This window comes from Triturus cristatus, chromosome 1_2, assembly GCF_964204655.1.
Source record: "Triturus cristatus chromosome 1_2, aTriCri1.1, whole genome shotgun sequence".
In the NCBI taxonomy this organism is placed as follows: domain Eukaryota; kingdom Metazoa; phylum Chordata; class Amphibia; order Caudata; family Salamandridae; genus Triturus; species Triturus cristatus.
In genome coordinates, this window is record NC_140580.1 from 912,753,024 (window position 1) to 912,765,949 (window position 12,926).

The following is a 12,926-nucleotide window of genomic DNA, read 5'->3' on the forward strand; positions in this document are numbered from 1 at the left end:
TGTCTCTTCCTATTGGCTTTTCAGAAAGAAAATAGGGCTCTACTGAATAAGGCTTCCCCTGGTCACACTGTGTTACACCTTGCAAACCTATCGGTAAGAAACCCAGCAGTATATGTGTGCTCTATAATGCACAACCTAAACTAAATTAAACTAAAATACAAAATTAATACTTGTGACATAGCTACTGTCTCCTTAAATGTGCTCAATACAGTTGTTTAAATTAAAAGACATTTCTGAAATTGCGTTTTCGTTTCATCTGGGCGAGCCAAAAATAAAATTACATCGTTCTCGCCCCTTTTGTAAGGATGAGGTTTTGCATATTTACTATATAAGGTTGAAACTCCAGCTTGTTTTTTTATATTTGGATTTCCCCACAATCTTTTGCTATGGCCTTTGAACCCCATATTTATTGTAGTTAGATTTCTCTCTAAACTAACAGCCAAACAATTCATTTTGTGGTTTGCTGCAGTTTGTTTTTTTCTGCAAACCACCATTGTTTGTCATCACTTAAAGCACCTTGCTATTTCTTTTTTTTTTTTTTACCATACAGTCGTGTGTGCTTGATGTTAGGGACATTAGGACTGCAATTGCCCTAGTATAAACACAGCTGAGTCACTCTATGACCGTCATTCCAACCCCTTTGGAAATTCTTTTGGACATGACACTGCATTTAACGACCCAAGTCGCATATAATAAATATCCGTGTATTTTCAGCTCCAGTGAGATGGTTTCTCAGGGACCGTCACTTGAAAAGAGAGAGTTATAAGAGAGAAGAAAGTGAGAGATCCCCAGCGCTTGCTCCAGGCAGGTCATAAACATTTTTAAAATCACCGAATTAAAAAAAGGTTAAAACGCCCACCCCTCAATAAAAGAACCGCTCCGTGCTGCGGGTAATTGCCCTCTTCTCCCCTGGAACCAAAGTGATTTCGAGTAACTAGTGATTTGCGCTGGAACGGGCCCTCCCTCTCGCCCCCTCCTGGGAGCAGGCTCCCCAGGACTGCGCCTGCAGCATCCTCGGTGGACATCAGAGGAACCGAGGCGAGGGATGCAGGAGCCGACTGGCCCATGGGGGTGGGGCACCGCACAGCAGCCAGGAGGTACCACTGGAAGGCGGGAGGGATGGGAGGGAGTCCAACAGCCAGAATCTGCCGCGGCCTTTTTTGAGACAACAGTCTTTACGGGTCTCATCCTATTTCCATGTGGTGAATCCGACCTCTTTAAAGTGGTCAGTCAGACTGTATGTGGTCCAATAATGTACACGATACATTCATCTGATTTAACACACCGAGACTAGTATCCACTGAACGCTACAATCTGAATGATATCTGAGCGCTATATTGAGTTGTGCACGTTTTTACAGAGCACAGAAAGATAAAAGGCTGACTCGGCAAGCCCATATAACCTGTGTCTTGCAGGTAACACACAGATCTCTTCAGCAGGGACACCAACCTACTGGGATATTTTAACAGGAAAACATTTATTCTGGGAACATAAGGAGAGCCACTGGGAAGACACGAGAATAACACGAGAAGGGAGCCATGGAAATAGAAACAAAACCCTGGGACATATATGAACAGTGGAAGAGAGCTAGGAAACGAGGCACATACACTGGGGAGATATTGGGGGCACTGGGAAGATACGGGAGAAACCCTGGAAGACAACTGATGAAATACGGACCAGGCCATTGCGTCATTTTTGTCCTGGTTGTTGCATTTGGAGCCCACCGACACTATTCTTGGGGTCCTGCTCTTATTTTCCATCATCAAACTTTGGCCCAGAGCAAGAGAGAGAAAAGCACAAAAGGGGGAAAGAAGGGGGGGAAAAGGCGACAAACAGTGACAATGGATGAAAAAGAACCCGAAAGAGTGAGAGAGAGGCAGGGAGTGTGAGGTGGAACCTGGACTGCCCAGCTTCGGTATTCGACACCCGCAGCATCCGATGATGCCCTCTGCAAGCTTCTGAGCAACACTTTGGGTCCAGGCCTTTTACAAATTACCAGTGCACTGATAACACACAGAGAGGTAGAGAGAGTGCTAGTTATGGAAATGGTACTTGTGAGACAAGACATAGGCAAAGGAAAACACTGGGGAGCCATGGACGTGGAAATACCTTGGGGTGAGAGGGACAGTGAGGAGATACGGATGCTGGGGAGACATGAGTACTGACAGAAGCACCGATACTGAGAGTGTTGGAGACACATGACATTTCAAGGGAGACCAAGAGCTGAGGATTACAGGGGAAGCTTTGAGCAGATACAGGAAGGCAAGGAAAGGAAACAGGAAGATTTGGACACATGGAAAGGCGTGGAGTCAGTGAGACACAGAGGACGGCAGAGCGAGACACTAGAAGACTGCGGGACATACTGACAGTATCAAACAAACATTGGCAACGCCAGTAAATGTTGAACCTATTGGCTGTGCCGGTGGTTTTAGCGATATGTTACTGGATAAACATTGCGTATTGACGTTAAGTAAAAAGTTTTAACTTGTTAACATTTGTAAACCTTCTTTCCTTTAGTGAAATTTTGCATTGTAAATAGAAATGACTTTACTAAGTATTGGTAAGGACTAGCGGTCTCGACTCTATGAGGATAAACTACTGGGTTTTTCGATGCTTTTATAGTACACGTGACCTGAGGTGCTTTTATGTGTCCTGGTGAGTTCTGATTGTGGGAGAGCTTTAATAATGGTGCACGCCTGAGAGCTTCGAATCAGAAGGTGTGAGTCTGTGGGCCATAATAATGTTCAGATTATATGCTCATGCACTCCTTGGCCTCTCTCCAGTGCGCACAGATTGATGTCACCTATGTGCCATCTGCAATTACCATTTCTAATTATTTGCAACAAAATAATTGTAGTTACTCATTTGTATCACAGGTAGGGGACTGCACTGATACCCTTGGAGTCAAATCTAAAACTTGTGGAGCAGAAATAAGGAGCAGTCGCTTTGCTCCTCAGCGGCACTCACTCTGCACTGTCTCTGGGAGGACAGGAGCCCGGCTGCTGTTACTGTCAGAGGGGGAAGTCATGCACTTCAGTGAAAGAAAGCCAAGGGTCTGACCTGCCCCACTGTGTCACCCATGGCCACAATTGTTCATTCAAGGGATCTTGGTGCCACATGGACTCCTTTAGAAGCAGAGCTGCAGTATTTGTTCCCCAGCAGAGGTCATTTAAAAGCTGTGCTGGTCATTTGCTCCCTGACAAAGCAGATGCAGCTATCCGCAGCTTCTATGGGATTAAATCTGCAGGGATGGCAGACAAAATTAGTGCAAAAATAGGATTGAGACCAGGGTCTGTCACCACCCTACATGCTGGGGGTCGAAGCAACGCAGGGGGTGGGCAAAAACAATACGGATAGTGCCGTGAGGAAAGCAAACAAACAGGGAGACAGCAATGTTGCATGTGAGGTGGAGGAAAAGTAAACAGGTGAGACATCAAGGTGGAGCTGGGTGGGAGAAGCAGAAGACCGAAAAAGCAACGCAGGAGAGAAGCACACGAGGGTGAGTGCATCATAGAGGAGCATGTGGGAGAAGCAGACAGGCTGGAGTCAGAGGTCTACCAGTAACGCATGTAATGTCCTGCGGTCTCTGTAACAGAGGTGCTTAATTTTCACTCAAAAATAAAGAATAAGTGCTTCAGGGCAAACTTTTTCTTACAAGCCCACTGCCAGCGCTGCTGAACATCTGGGTTGTGGATGCCAGCCAACATTACCTAGTTTTGATTTCACCTTATGTGTCTTTCTTCCACCACCCTACACTTCCCAACTCTTATCGCTCTCATGTAGAATCTTCATCTCTGCTTTCTCAGTTTTTCACCACCTTACTTTATTTCCCTTTCTCCTTTTTTCTCTCTTTGCTTCTTTCTCTCTCTTACTCTTGGTCAAAGTCTGATGATGAAAAATAAGTTAGATGAGCACAACCTTCAAACATCAGAACGAATTAAGCACTGTGTAGAGGGGACTAATGTTCACTTCAGCATGAGTTTGTGAGGATGTGATATCAGTGTGTACCCTGTGGGAAACAGCCTTTACAACGCAGCCAGAACCATGCAGTGCCTATACAATGTGGTCAATACAACAAATGTGTCTTTAGCATTCCTTTACCACGCAAGTCTTTACAACAACTTGATTTGGGGAACGCTTTGTTGGACTGGTGTTGGGTTTTAAATTCCAAAACTTTCCCTACTGTTGCACAGGGGAAACAGGGTTTACAACGCTGTCGGTACAATGCAGTACCATTAGAACGCGGTCAGTACAACGACCGCGTTGTTACCATGCATACCATTACAACGACTTGCTGTAGGGGGATATAGGTGTTGTATTTGTAATCCAACACCTTCCCTACTGTTGCACAGACTGGAGTTGGAATAGTAAATTATACTATTCCAAACTCCAGGGCCCCCTACAGCAAGTCGTTGTAATGACTTGCGTTGTAATGGAATGCCTGGTAACAACGCCGTCATTGTACTGACCGCGTTGTAAAGGCATGCGTTGTAAACACATGCGTTGTAATGTTATATATTCATCGCAAAGATTGGAGTTGGAATAGTAAATAAAAGTCCAGTGCTTCCATAAGGCAAGTTGTTGTAACAACTTGAGTGGTAAAGCAATGTGTGGTAACTACGTATTTGTTGTATTGACCGCATGGAAAAGGCATGTGTGGTAAATGTATGCGTGGTTCCATCATACAACCGTACCCTGTAAATCAGACTTGTATGGCTTACAATGTTGGATGAAGGTCTGACAGCACAAATGACAGGGGAGGTTCCCATTTTTTTTTTTTAGGTCTCGCCTGAGCCAGCGCTTGCGTTGCTCTGGCGAGACATTTAGTGAGTGGGCTTCAGAAAATGCTACCACACGCTTTTGTTTGTGGCCTAGAGCTTGCGGTTACGCGCGCGGGCGCTTGCTTATGAGCAGAGGCGCCATCTGGCTTTCCTCTCTCATCAGCAGCGCATGTCTTGACCCGCGGCCGCATGGCCGTGCTTGTTTAACTTTGAGCGCGCGCGCACACCACTCGAGTGCTTGCCACCGTCGCCACCCCGACCCTTTTGCTTGTCCGATCCCAGCCCTGGGCTCCAGAATTCAAGGTGGCTATTTTTGGCAGCCTCGTTGGATCGGTTTTCAAGCTTGTATGCAAAAAACTTACTGCCCAGGAAGACATTATTAGCAGGAGACAACTCAGTAAGACGGTACTTAAAAAAATCCCCCACACAAAACACATTAAAGTGGTTTGTCTAAAATGCCTGCCTCGCTCCCAGCCTCTGGCATTAAAGTGTTTCCTAACCCAAAGACAGACAACGGCCTGAGCCCCCATCTCTCTGAAATACGCACACACAACTTGCAAAACAAGAAACAAAATCTGGGTCGCTTGTTCCAGGCAGTGTTTACGTTGTAAGTTATTGCTTTTGGTCACTTGCTGTGCTCTCTTGCAGTGTTTGATGATCCAGAAGTAACACATCCTTTCAGAACTAATCTACGAGAAGAACTGACCCCGGATCAACATCTGTTAGACTCCACGGGTAAATCTCCTTGTTTCCTACTGTTGCCGAGGCTGCCAGAACCACCGCTGACCCTTCTCAGGGACATCAAAGCAGGACACCTTAAACCGCCCCTCATTAACCCCCAAGCAACAGTAAGCCCCTTTTATGGGCCAGCGGGCTGTATTCCTCATCAAACAAGACAGAAACAACTGTAAGCTGGAGTGCCAAGCACACTTCCCGATGGAGCGTGGCTTTTCAGCCGCTCGACTGGCTTCCAAGAATATCAAGATTCCCAAGTGAACTGCAGTCTTATTTATTATTCTAAAAAAAAAAAAGATGGATAGAAGTATAAACGCACGCCAAGTATTCCCAATCCTGTTTTCATTCACATTTAACACATTTTCTACACTAAACCGAAATATGGATTTTTGGAACGATTAACCCGTTCTTATTCCTCTGGCACATGGACCTAGAACACTTCCTAGTCTGTGTCACAAGAGAGACCCAAAAAACCTTCAATGCCATCCTCCCCTGCACCCTTTTCAGAAAACTCCTGAGGCCCAAATCTGCATCCACTGCAGGTGTTGATCTTACAATGCAAATGGCTCAAATAGTGACTGCAAGGTATTCCCAAAAGGTGACCTGCACTCCTACATTCTAATACACATATCCAGATATGTCCATGGAAATATGTATATTCTTACGTGCCACTGCCCAGAGGCAATGTTATTTCACTATGCAAAACTGTGAGGCATGTGCAATTATGCATGCTGAAATGCCCCCACATTCTTGCAAATAGAAATTTACAACAATTTTCCAGAACTACTCCTTGAATCCCAGAACTGTTGCAGCGTATGAAGCGTTCTTCTGGAAATCTTTGGGCATGCCTTAATGTTGTAAAACCACAGCCACACGTGGAAGTAAGCCTGTGGGTGCATTTTTAGGACTTTTTTGGGGAAATAGAACTTAAGTTGGAAATAGAACTGCTCATACCTCATACAGAACAACACTCCCAATTTTCGGTGGACCAACAACAGCTAAAACAAGTAAAAAAAAAATGCCACCTAAAATACCACCACGTAAAAGCGAGAGTTAAACCCTTGCCACCTTTCGGTACAACCAATATGGAAGGACCCAAGTACATGCACTAACGTGATTCAGACCGCCAACGTCACTACTACTGTTAGAGTAAATATTTTACTGGTCAGGCATTCTCGTTATTTGCACATGCACTTTCAGTGGTCATTACTGTAGAGCAGAATTGCAACCAGAAGCACTGACATTAAGCCACTCAAGGCTGGTAAGTACAATGTTGCCCACCCATGTTCATTGAGTGTCAATATGCTTGACCACTGGAACGGTACTAAAATATTTACGAACCGCAGCTCCATTACTACTGCATGTTTCACCACAATTTTTAGGTTTGATTGTGCTGAAATGTTTAAAAGAGTTGGGTTTACTCAAGCATTGGCATAATCAATAGGTCTCGCTTTTGGGACCTTATAAGTATTTAGTTATGCAGCACAATATCCTTGGTGCAACAACATCAATTGGCTATGCCAATGCTTGTTTTACTTGTTCCCTCTTTCTGTGAGTACCCCACAATTTTTCACACCACAGTACATTTCACAGGATAGTTCAAAAAGGTCAGCCAGAATCTGTCTGACAACTATATGTAGTTGATTTTCTACTCTTTGGCAATACAGTTTACCACAGTCCTTCGACTGAGGAAAAATCTGGTAAATATGCCCTTTACCTTTATTATCATGCCCATAAAAACTTGAAATATGTCCGCCTCCTAATGGCAGTGAGCTTTTGGTCCAGCTGTAACAAGCAACCACTCTATCAAGTATATTTAATTGACCTGCAAGTCCCTTGTACAGTGGTATCCCATATACCCTGGGTCTGTAATTTAAATGCTACCGCTGGGCCTGCAGCACTGCTTGCGCCACCCACCAGAGTACCCTTTCAAACCTGTCTCAGGTCTGCCACTGCAGGGCCTGCATGCACAGTTTACTGCCTCATTGACCTGGCATTTAAAGTTACTTGCCAAGCCTGAAACTTTCTTTTTACAACATATAGGTCACCCCTAAGGTGGGCCCCAGGTAGCCCTATGGGCAGTGGTGATAAAAAGTAGGACATGTTCCTTTATTTGTGGGACGTCCTAGTAGTGACAAACACCCTATTTCATTTTTCACGACTATGAGTACTGCTCCTCTCGTAGGATAGCATTGGGAATTCCCTTAGATGTTAGTAAGTGGTAATTTCTTATCTGAAAAGAATAACATTGCAATGTTTGGAATAGTGGTGATAAATCCTGCTTAGTAGTGTATGTAGATTTTTCATTACTATTGTAGAATTGCCACTGAACTATGCTATGTGCCACAGTGACCTCTATTAGACACATGGTGTAACTGTACCATGCTTTGTGCCGCAGGTGCTTCTATTGGTCATATGGTGTAACTACACCATGCTACTGGCTAAAAGGACATCTATTGGTCAAATTGTGTTTGTGCTACATGTTATTGACCACAAGGACATCTATTGGTCACACGGTGTAACTGCACAATGCTATGTGTCACAAGCACAACGTTTGGTGACATGGTGTAACTGCAGTACATTTTGTGCCACAGGGACATCAACTGGTCAGTTGGTGTGACTGCATCATGCTATATTTTACAGTGACATCTGTTGATTATATGGTATGACTGCACCATGCTAAGTGCTATAGGGGCATCTATTGGTCACATGGTGCAACTACACCAAGCTGTGTGCCAGAGGGACAACTATTGGTCACATGGTGTGACTACACAATTCTGTGTACCACAGGGACATCTATTGGTCACATGGTTACATGGTGATACTGCACCATTCTATGTGCCACAGGAACATCTATTGATCAAATGGTGTAACTGCACCATGCGATTGGCTAAAGGGACATGTATTGATTACATGGTGTACAGAACCATGCTATGGGGTACAGGGGCATCCATTGGTCATATGGTGTAACTGCACCCTTCTGTGTGCCACGGGTACATCTATTGCTCACATGCAGTATTGGCAGCACATTATTTCACACAGGGACAGCCATTGGTCATGTTGTGTAACTGCACTATGCAATGTGACAACAAGATGTCTATTGGTCACATGTTGTAAATGAACCATGATATGTGCCACAGGGACATCTATTGGTCATATGGTGTAACTGCTCCATGCTATGTGCCACACGGACATCTATTGGTCACATGGTAAAACTGCACCATGCTATGTGGCACAGCATCATCTAATGAGCATATGATGTAACTGCACCATTGCTATTTTCTACAGAGACATCTGTTGGTCAAACTGTACCATGCTCTGTGCTACAGGCAAATCTACTGTTCACATGGTGCAACTGCAGCATGCTATGTGCCCAGGGACTTCTATTGGTCACGTGGGGTAACTGGGCCATGGTATTGGCTACAGGGACATCCTTTGGTTTCATGGTGTAAGGGCACCATGCTATTGGCTAAAGCTACTTCTATTGGTCACATGAAGTAACTGCAGCATGGTATTGGTTAGAGGTACATCTATAGATCACATGGTGTAACTGCACCATGCTATGTGCCACAGGGACATCTATTGGTCACACGTTGTAACTGCACCATGCTATGTGCCACAGGGGCATGTCTTGATCAATGTTGAAAATGCACCATACTATTTGCCACATGGACATCTTTTGGTCACATGGAGTAACTTCACTATGCAATGTGCCACAGTGAAATCTTTTGGTCACACGGTGTAAGTGCACCATGCTATTGGCTACAAGGACATCTATTGGTCACATGCTTTGGCTGTACAATGTTATATGCCACACTGACATTTGTCAGTTTCATGCTGTAAATGCAGTGTGTTTTGTGCCACAGGGACATCAATTGGTCAGATGGTGTAACTGCATCATGCTATAATCTGCAGGGTCATCTATTGGTCATGTGGTATGACTGAACCATGCTATCTGCCACATGGGCATCCATTGGTCACATGGGGTAACTGCACCATGATATGTGCCACAGTGAAATCTATTAGTCACACAGTGTAGCTGCCCTATGCTATTGGCTACAGGGATATCTATTGGTCACTGCACCATGCTGTTGGCAAAATAAACTTAAATTGGTCACATGGTGTTACTGAACCACGCTATTGGCTGCAGGAACAGTCTGCTGGTCATGTGGCGTAACTGCACCCTGCTTGTGCCACAGGGACATGTATTGGTCACATGGTGCAACTGAACCTTGCTATTTACTACAGTAACATCTATTGGTCACATGGTGTAAATCCAACATGCTATTGGCTAAGGGGACATGTGTTGGTCACATGGTGTCACTGAACCATGCTATTGGCTTCAGGGACATGTATTGGTCATATGGTATAACTTACTGCACCATGATAAGTGCCACAGGTGCATCTATTGGTCACAGTGTGTAACTGCACCATAAAAGCCACAGGGACATCCATTTGTCACACGATGTAACTGCACCATGCTATTGGCTACAGCAACATCTATTGATCACATGGTGTAGCTGCACCATGCTATTGGCTAAAGAGACATGTAATGGTCAAATGGTGTAAGTACACTATGCTATGTGGCCACAGGGACATCTATTGGTCACATGTTCAAACTGCACCAAGGCATGTCTATTAGTCATATGGGTGTAACTGCATCATGCTATGTGACACAAGGACATCTATTGGTCAAATGATGAAACTTCACCATGCTATGTGGCACAGAGACATCTAATGAATATATGATGGAACTGCTCTGTTGCTATTTTCTACAGAGACATCTGGTGGTCAAATTGTGTAACTGCATCATGCAATTTGTCACAAGGACATCTGTTGGCCACATGGTGTAAGAGCACCATGCTATTGGCTACAGAGATATCTATTGGTCACATGGTGTAACTGCGACATGCTATGTGCCCCAAGGACATCTCTTGGTCATATGGTGAAAGTGCACCATGTTATGTGCCATAGGGATGTCTGTTGGTCACTTGATGTAACTGCACTATGCTATGTGCCACAGTGTCCTCTATTGCTCACATGGTGTAACTGCACCATATTATATGCCACAGGGACATCTATTGGTCACATGGTGTACTTGGCCATGCTTTTGGCTACAGGCACATCTATTGGGCACAAGGTGTAACTGCACAATGTTATGTGTCACAAGGACATCTATTGGTGGCATGGTGTAAATGCAGCACGCGTTGTGCCACCGGGACATCAATTGGTCCAATCGTTTAACTGCATCATGCTATAATCTATTGGTAATGTGATGTAACTTCACCATGCTATGTGCTATAGGGGCATCTATTGGTCATACTGTGCAACTACACCAAGGTATGTGCCACAGGGGCATCTTTTGGTCACATTGTGCAATTGCACCATGTCATTACCACAATTACATTTATTGGCCGTATGGTGTAAATTTACCATGCTATGTGCCTCAAGGACATCCATTGGTCACTTGGTGAAACTGCACCATGCTATGTACCAAAGGGACATCTAATGATCACATGATGTAACTGTGCCAATCTATTGGCTACAGGGACATCTGTTGGTCACATGTTGTAACTGCAGCATGCTAAGTGGCACAGGGACATCTATTGGTCATGTGGTCTAACTGCAGCAGGCTGTTGTCTACAGAGACATCTATTGGTCACATGGTGTAAGTGCATCATGCTATTGGCTGTAGGGGCATATATTGGTCACATGGTGTAGCTGCACCATGCTATATGCCACAAGGACATCTATTGGTCACATGGTGTAACTGAAGCAGGCTTTGTGCCACAGGGACATCAATTGGTCACATGGTGTACCTGAATCATTCTATATTGCACAGGGTCATCTTTTGGTAATGTGGTATAACTGCTATCTGCTATAGGGACAACTATTGGTCACTTGGTTTACACACACCAAGCTATGTTGTAACTGCATCATGCTACTGGCTAAAGAGCCATCTATTAGTCACATGATGTAACTGAACCTTGCTATTGGCAAAAGGGACTTTTATTGGTCATATGGTGTTACTGAACCATGCTATTGGCTACAGGGACAATCTGTTGGTCAGATGGTGTAACTGCACCATACTATGTGCAACAGGAACATATATTGGTCACTGCACCATGCTATGTGCCACAGGGACACATATTGGTCACATGATGCAACTGCATCTTGCTATTGACAACAGGTGTCCAATTCCTGGTGTTTCAATGGTTCTGTGTGCTACTTTAAAAGCATAGGCAATGGTAATTTCTTTTACAGAGACAGGAAAATATGTTTTCTTTTCACCTTGTTTGAATATATTTCTTATTAAGTATGTTGTACCCTGGAGCATATACCCCCACACCCCTCTCTCTCTCTCTCTTTCTTTCTCTCTCTCTCTCTCTCCCTCTCTCTCTCTCTCTCTCCCTACCCCCCCCCTCCCTCTTTCTATTCGTCCATTCCACACTGTAAACAATGTTACTCTAGGTGTACACTAACCTACAGCACTTCAGAGGATTAGGTTTCTGATTTAAATGTCATATATAGGTTTTGATTCACACAAGTATATAGTCACAGTGGCCTATTGGTTAAGGTCTTAGACTTTGCCTCCAAAAAGTTGTGTTCACTTTCAGGTGTGTCAGTGGATTTGGGTGCTTGGGAAAAAGTATAAGCAATGCAAATTTATTTTACAAAGTTAGTAAAATATGTTTCTTTTCACCCTGATGTCTAAGAAATATTAATTAGATTCTGTTCCTATAATTAATTAATTTATTTTATGTTGTGTCATTTTTTGAATACCAAGCGATTGGTTTACCCAACAGAACCTATTGTAGACTGTATTACCAATACCCTGGTTCTGAGGGACACAGGCTTTCCCCATTATCTTTAACAGTTAAAAGAATAAGCAGTGGTCATTTCTTTGACAAAGGTTGGTACATATTTGTTCTTTTTGCGTTGTTTGAATATATCTCTTTTTAAGAATGTCATACCTCAGAGAATACAAAATCTTCTATACTGCATAGGCTTGGGTTTAGATTCAAATTTCATATATAAGTTTTGATTCGAACCAGTAAAGAGACACTGTGGCCCAGTGGTTAAAAACTTGTTGTTTTACTCTGAAGTGAAAGTGTTCAATTTCTGTGCTAAGTCAAAAGTATAAGCAAGGGTTTTTCTTTGACAAAAGTTGAAAAATATTTTTTCTTTCCACCTTGTTTGAATAAATCTCTTTTTAAGTACGTCTTACCCCAGAGAACACAAATATTTTTTCTCTCTCTTCCTCCCTCTCTCCCTTTCTCTCTCCTTTTATTCCACACCATAAAGGATGTTACTTTAAGTGTACATTAAACTACTGTACTTCATAGGCTTGCCTATTTGATTTGAATGTCATATACTGGTATTGATTCAAAGCAGTAAGGAGTCGCAGTG